Below are 7,667 nucleotides of genomic sequence, written 5' to 3' on the forward strand. Positions count from 1 at the left end.
AGACAGCACAGGCTTCCAGTCCAGTGTGTTAGCTCATTCTCTCAGACTGCACGTGTGTTAGTTTATGCCCTTAGTACTGGTATCCATTTCATTATACACGTTACTTTCTTCTTTCAAACACCGTGTATCAATTTGTATTATATATATATATGTGTGTGTGTGTGTCCATCGTTGATAGTGCTCCATCTGACGGTTTGACGATTAAACGCTATTGCCCGACGTTGCAGTTTCCAGTGTAACGAAGGACGGGATTCATTCTTATGCTACTCATTTTGCAAGGCTCCATTTAAGTAGACCAAAGGTACAAAAAATCCCATTGGAGCTACATCGGGGGCTTAACGGGTCGAATGGAATAGCTGTGATTCCAATTTCTTGCTACCTGGTCTTCCGGTAAATTTAGGGTATTACAACGCTAAAATCCAAGGTTCAAATCACGTGTTGGACACAGCAGATAGCCCAATGTGGCTATGCTGTAAAACAAACAAGCAAACTTTTTCCACGTGGCTCCTGAATTCATATAATGTTTGAAAGCTCGATATTTTGTGAGGTGTGAGCCTTGTAAGTTTAGAATATTTGCTTATTATCCTCTTAATAGTACCAGGAGATGTTTCCAGCTTCATCACAGTTTCGTTGTTGGATCGAAGGGTTCTTTTTCGTCAGCATAGTCTTAACTTTGCTGATATGGTCGTTGCTCCTGATTGGCTTAGGGTATGGTTGCGGAAAAGGTTGCTACTCTAAGTAATCTGCTGTACAAGTTTCCTGCTTCCACAGAGAAGATTGGTGACTCTCGTCTTCGAAATGTTGTGCTCTTTGGCTCTATTTCGTTTAAAAATCTTGGAAAGGGCTGCGACATACTCCTCCAGCTATAGGTCTATCCGTAATTGCATTAAATCTAAAACTATTGGAAATGTGTTCCGAACTAAATATATAAGTTCTGAACAAGTTGCCTGTGGCACGATGGCTTGTATCTGAAAACGACACGAAACTGCATTATCATATTAAACTAATCCACGTAGAGTGCCCTTAACTATTTGTATTCTAGTTAATTCTTTTAATCACAACATTTGTTAGCTCATACTTAAGATAGATCTGTAGGTTTTTACTTCATTCATCTAAAAAGTACGTACGTACTGTTGTAAGTTTGTTTATGGGTAGTATGGAGTAACCTAATTTTTGGAAGTATACCATTGACCTTCAAAAAAATTACAGGTCAATATTAGGCTATCAGTATTGGATGAGCCGGACGTGTCCTAGTTTCTAGAGTGCCCGAACCGTAAATTTGACGCAAAAACGCGCTCCGCATTTAGGTGTCTTGGGTGGGTACGTTGTAAGAGTAACGGCCAAATCACACTATTTGCTCAGACCGGATCTGCTCAAGAGATGACTAGCTTCCTTCCCTCTAGCCCTTTGTGTAGCTTTGCAAGAAAATTCTGAAATAGTAACGAGTAGGGGGGGGGGTGTACTTTACATAAGGCCGTGTTTTCATATCAAGAATGGCACTCAAGACAAGATTTAGAAAACACTGACTTATGAGAAGAACTGGAATATATCGTCATGCGTTATCCGTTAAATGTTTTGCAGATTTAGCTAGAAACAGTACCCTACCTTATTCAGATTTTATGAAGATATTTCAGAATATATTCACGGTTATTAAATTATTCATATCAAAATTGTTCTCACATGACATGTATTTATGTCTTTATTTATTTGTTACTATCATTATTTTTTGTAGAAAGATAAACTTCGATTAAGTTGAAAACTTGGAAATTCCGCTTCAAGGATAGATAATATTTTAATTCTAGTGCAGAATTCACCATAAATTTTCAATACATTTTAAAGCTATGGTTGTGTTATCGATATATATGTGTTCTAGACTAGCTGCCGGTATTTCCTGGGTTTCTGAACTCTCTTGTTAAAGTAAAATGTGTGGGAAAAAGAAATTCATGATTTCTTCGAGTCGTTCAGAGCTCTTCGTTGAGCTGTGGCTTTGTGTAAAGGGCTTCACAGACTTGACGCTTACCAGAGCAAGTCCGCTCTTTATTTGCTCTCGTCAGATGAGATTGTTGGTCCTTATCCATGAATTCTTATTTTTTCCTCTGAGGATTGACATTATGGTACATGAAGATAATGGTCTACCGGTTGGCCGTAAGATTCGTTCAATCATGAAGTTTTTTTAAGAACTTGGGTCTAGAAAGAAAAAAAATTACAAGGAAGAGAGACTGCCAAAAATGCAAACGTATTCTTTTATATAAATATGTATATATACTCCATCGGTGTGTTCCTTCTGAATTTTACGTTCTGCTGACAATATTGAATTTCAGTGAATTTGCTTAGAAGTAAAGTTAGGTATGAAATGAGTTGTTTTTGTTTCAGGCCTCGACCCGTTTCTCCCTTGCTTTATGTAAAGCCATTTTTTGTAGACATTAATTGGCTATCTAACCTACTAAGACGCACCAAAAAGAACCCCGATCGGCTTCTTACCTTAAAGGGTCGTTTGTTTGCTTTTCCTGTTTACTATTATTTTGGGTTCGTAGGGTACACAAATGTCATTTTACTTTCTGACCTAGGAATTTTAGTTGCAGTTACATATGCGGTATATCAGCTTACAAATAACATGCTCTTAGTTCCTACGGGGTTTCTCTGTTTTGGTGTTAACCAGAGGGTGAGAACCCCCCACCCCCTTGTCCCTCACCTCCTGTTTCTTGATACGGTTTTCTGAGTTTCAGATGAGACAGGATCTTCTTGGGAGGTCTTGATGTGGACATAACAACTGTGTAACAGTAAACGAGACGTGTCACCTTAACCCGCTGTGTCACGTTTCAGTTTGAAAACAAGACGTATGATATTATTATCCGTGAATTCGCCTCTGCTCTAGCTCCAGCTGTATGCTGACTTTGTATATTATTTTAATTCAATTCCTTGGATGGAGCTGTCTGTTGAAAGGAAGGTATCATGTTTTAGTTGATGATGTAATCACCCCCACCAACTACAAAAGTACAATTTTAACTTTCAGTAGTGAAATATAAACATAACTTACTATCACCAGTGAGTACATTTGCATTTACTACCTCTTCAGAAAATCAATATAAGAGGTAGTGAATAACTGTGATACATGATCTTATTTTACAGGCCCGGCATGGTCAGGTGATTAGGGAGCTCGACTCGCAATCTGCGGGTCGCGGGTTTGAATCCCCGTCATACCAAACATGCCCTTTCAGCCGTGGCGGGTGGTATAATGTGACGCCGAATCCCACTATTCGTTGGTAAAAGAGTAGTCCAAGAGTTGGCGGTGGGTGGTGATGACTAGCTGCCTTCCCTCTAGTCTTACACTGCTAAATTAGGGACGGCTAGCGCAGATTAGCCCTCGTGTAGCTTTGCGCGAAATTTAAAAAAAAAACTTATTTTACACGTGAGTGTCATGGTGCTCAACGCAAGCGTGATGTTGTAATGTCAAGACTTAGATAGTTTTTGTCTAATAGGCTCAAATATTTCTCCTAATGCATTCGTGTGGTATGTTAATGTCATTAGACTCGGAGAATTTTGCCTAGTATATTCATTGGATTTCCCTTTATGAAAATATTTTGTCTTATGGTGTGTACACATGATATTTATGATCAAAGCAATCTATTTAAATAGGTCAGAAGTCAAAACTAACTCGGTAAGTAATGTAGCTAATTTAATGTAGGAATATGTAATGTCATAAAAGAAAAACCTGTAATGATTAGAAAGTATTGAATCATTGTAGTTAGGCGCCTTGGCTCTTATCGGTAAGTTTATAAAGAAATGTGTAGCAATTGTGGGCAGACTCAATGGTCCAGCCTCTTCACATTCATTGTACATACGTTTCCTTGAAGTAAAACAGATAAAAAGCGATGGGAGAGTGTGATGTATTGCATGGTTTTAGTTGAATTGCTTGAATCTGGGAAGTTTCAAATACAATTTTCAAAGATTCCTGGCACCATCTTATCAGAAGTTTTGGGGTCGGTTCTTGAACACTTAAAGATGGAGAGTGTAACTGGTAAAGTGTGTGTACATTTTGCTGTATATTGATTGACAAAGAGCCGGTCAGTAAGTAGCTAAGGTTGATTTCCAGTAATCTGTAGATGTGATGGTAACTGACATCTTATAACTGCTCTTAGGTTTCGTTTTTTCTCGACATATAAGATCACAGTCACAAAAATTATAGAAGATAGCCTTTAAGACCGTCTGACCAAACCCTTACTACAGATAAAGATAAACCAACATACTTTTTACTCAGGTAAAGGAACGATATTGGCAGAAACTGTGTCACCAACAAAAGTCTGCAGTCTTTCACGAAGGAAACGAAGCTAAAGGTTTGTTTGTTTGTTTGAAGTTAAGCACAAAGCTACACAATGGGCTATCTGCGCTCTGCCCACCACGGGTATCGAAACCCGGATTCTAGCGTTGTGAAGCTAAAGGACTAGAAGGAAACTTGTACAGTTGATGTTTTCTAACACACATCTTTTTTTCATCTCTCTCTCTCTTTTTAAATATTTACATTCTTCTCTGTATTTTGAAGTAAATACCGCTGTGCCACTGGAGGGCAGCATTCAGTCTAATAGTTAAGATACCTTACATTCCAATAAATAGAAATTAACTAGAATTACAGTAATTTGTTTATTTCAGCAGCTTATGTTAATAAAAACAAACTTCCGAAATGACGCTTCGCCCGTTTTTGTCATCATTTACTTTGCAAACTTGTGTGAAATTTTGATTAAAAATTCAAATTTTCATCAGAATTCCGAATGACATATAGCAATAAAATCAATAATTTAAATTTTTAGAAAAAGCAAGAACTTCATAAAATATTTATTTGCCCTGATACCATTTATATCCCAAATCGTCCATTTGACGCCAGTTTAACTTCTTCTCATATTGTAAATTATTGAATTATTACAATCAGTTGTAATGTGGGTTGTTCCAAATGTATATACTCCTTCGAACCCCTTCCATCCCTTTAATGGCTAAGCGGTAAGTCTGAAGGGTTATAACGCTAAAAACCGGGTTTCTATACCCGTGGTGGGCACAGCACAGATAGTCCATTGTGTAGCTGTGCGCTTAACAACAAACAAGCACTCCATTGAACATTTACATAACGTCGTCGTATATTGCGATGCACTTATAGCGACCTAGAAGTTTTAAGTTATAAAATTAAGCGTGTGCGTGAACATTTTCTCAATGGTTATGATAACACAAGTATTTAAGTGCACGGATAGCTGTAACAATACAGGTGCCCCCCAGAAGCACCGCGGTATGTCTGCGGACTTACAACGCTAGAAACCGGGTTTCGATACCCGTGGTGGGCAGAGCGCAGATAGCCCATTGTGTAGCTTTGTGCTTAACTTCAAACAAACAAACAATACAGGTATTTCAGTACAAAGGTAGTTATGGCAACACAGGTACTTAAGTACACGGGTAGCTATTACATCACAGGTGTTTCAGCAGACAGGTAATTATGGCAACACAGGTATATAAGTATACAGGTAATTATGAGAACACATCTCAGTTGTGGGTAAAAATATATATCAATTTGTTCCTATAGTAACAACAACTATATCAACCATAACTTGGATAATTCAGATACATGCAACAGAGAAACACGGTTAGAATAACATCAAATTATTTTCATATTCTTGTACTATCTTTTTACTCACCAGTTTGTACTATATTTAATTTCTGTATAGCCCGAGGTATTGCCAAGTGTTTGGAATTCTTGCTTTATACTTTACTTTTGTTAACAAAAGTTTTATTTGTACACTGGTTTAACTGGAAAGACCTGTTACTTCACTTACTCGTATTTGTGATTCCGCTGGTAAACAAAAGGCCTGAAAACACAATTCTCATGACTCAGAAATAGTAAGGCTTTAGTGATAAATGTGGCCAATTCTTGAGTTGATGATTCACTTAACTCTAAACACTCATAAAGCTTTTCTCATATGCTTTCAGCAGACAATAGCTTCTCTGGGGGAATAGTTGCTTTCCGTATGACAGACCATTTTTCCTGTCACTCTTTCTGTACTCCATGACCATGGACTGAGGTGATGCATTCTTGCAGTCCGACAGGATACAAGCACAAGCATCCCTCCGGGGAGGTATTAGCAAGAGCACGTGGGCTCCAATTGCATTTTGTTGTACCATTTTCCTCCTCTTTTGTTAATCCATCTTCTTGCTCAGCAAATGTAGAAAGAAAAAAACAAACAGTCTTTGTTAGGTTAAATGTGAGGTCATGTACTTCATGCCTAATATTATGAAACGGCTCGAAAGTTTCTCTCGTATACAATACCGAACATATAAGGTACAAATTATTGTTTATTTTTATGTAACTTCAGATGTGTCAACCTATCTGGCACTAGAACAGTTTTTCGAATTGTAAGATGTGACCAAGTTTATATTTTTTCTGCTCTTTTTGTTTTTCCTTGTTGCAAACTACACGAGCAAAATAATTTACAAACCGTGCATTCTTTTTATCAGTTAAAGTCACAACAAACAGTCATGTGTTTTAGTTTCACTCAAAGAATAGTCATTCTTGAAGCAGGTTGCAGTCAGTTGCAATTTGATTGGTTCCAGATGTATATACTCCCTTCGAACGTTCATATAAGGTCGTTGTATATAATGATGCATTTTTAACGAGCTACAGTGTTATTTTATTTTGCTCTGAGGATCATTTTTAATTGTAATATGATTCACATTTTTTGGTCATATAGAGTTCATATTGTTATATCTTATCAAATGAGTGTTTTTTTTTTCAGATGTGGAACTGAGGTTTGATCAATTTTAACGAATACATCCCAAAACCGTATCGGTTGTATGAAAGTTTTGACAGCGAGGAGATTCGTGTTATAATATCACTTTCTTGTTACTTTAGAGGAGGGACAAGATATATTTAACGACTTTCTCTTATTGTTTGATTTGTATGACGTCATCAGCGTGATTCGATCATTGTAACATTCATTGGCAGCTGTTCCAATTTCACTTTAAATATATAAATTCTTGTAGATATGACTAAAAATTAAGAATCGCCTCTCACGTTTTCTGACGCTAAGAGACGTGATGTAGTAACTGTATATCATGCATAATTTACGTTTCCTTAACAAATAATCAGAAGTATTATGAATACAACATTAGTTAAAAGTTGGTATTTTATTGGTATGTTATTTTCCGTGTTATGTCTCAGCATTTAATTTCCCTGAAAGGGAGCCAAAGGCCGCCTGGAAGTGTCACCTGTTTTAACCACTTGCACCACTATATAGTAGTGTGTTGTCTATCAGTCAGTCCGTCAGTAGACACTAAAATGACGTCACATAAGGGGAGCATAGCGTTGCAATTTATACTGTCGTGACGTCAGTAAAACGTGCGCATGCCATAAATCATGAGAAAAATTATGCACTTTGTAGGCTACAACACAGCATGACATATGACCTTCAAAAGCAAGAAATGAAAATATTTGTTACTCTTAATTTTGGTATTATTTACTCTTGAAACCGAACACTTTCGGGGACCCTGCGGAAGTACATCTAGTAAATAATTTGGGTTGGTTAGAGATCGGAAAGGTATGGAAAGGCAAATCCATGTTTTGTTTTTTTATAAATTTTCCTTAACTTTCGGTCAATTTGTCCGCCTACGTTTCCTTGGAAGTTTATTTTGGG

At 37.3% G+C, this 7,667-nt stretch overlaps 1 protein-coding gene across 2 annotated transcripts in view; it reads left to right on the forward strand.

Moving 5' to 3' along the window:
* LOC106470475 (plexin-B-like) overlaps nucleotides 1–7,667 on the forward strand; it is a 242,089-nt gene that overhangs the window by 138,844 nt on the left and 95,578 nt on the right. The gene's annotated exons all lie outside the window — the stretch shown is intronic.

This window comes from Limulus polyphemus, unplaced genomic scaffold (assembly GCF_000517525.1).
Source record: "Limulus polyphemus unplaced genomic scaffold, Limulus_polyphemus-2.1.2 Scaffold4, whole genome shotgun sequence".
Lineage (NCBI taxonomy): Eukaryota > Metazoa > Arthropoda > Merostomata > Xiphosura > Limulidae > Limulus > Limulus polyphemus.